This window comes from Penaeus monodon, chromosome 22 (genome assembly GCF_015228065.2).
Source record: "Penaeus monodon isolate SGIC_2016 chromosome 22, NSTDA_Pmon_1, whole genome shotgun sequence".
Lineage (NCBI taxonomy): Eukaryota > Metazoa > Arthropoda > Malacostraca > Decapoda > Penaeidae > Penaeus > Penaeus monodon.
Genome location: NC_051407.1, coordinates 5,035,395 through 5,035,762, shown reverse-complemented (window position 1 = coordinate 5,035,762; position 368 = coordinate 5,035,395).

Below are 368 nucleotides of genomic sequence, written 5' to 3'. Positions count from 1 at the left end.
CTCTGTATTAAAGACCCTTTGCAGATTTTACTAAAACGTTGCTTTCTTTCGCATTCAATGAAAAAAGAAGAAAAAATAAGCATATCATTGTATAAAACGTCGGAAATGAAATATATGTTTAATGTAATAGTCAAAATAACAGGTAATGAGTGATGGCCTGTAAATGGTCTATAAAATATTGATTTTTTGATAGAATCTGTAGTAATAAATACAAATGTTCTATTGGTATATGGTGATTTTTCTATATATAGATTGTTGAAAAGGAAACATTAAATATATTTGAATCTAGCAATTATGATAATATATCAAGTTCTATTTTTCTTAACGATGTGGAAAAATTGATATGCACTTTTGTTGTATAGAATTAG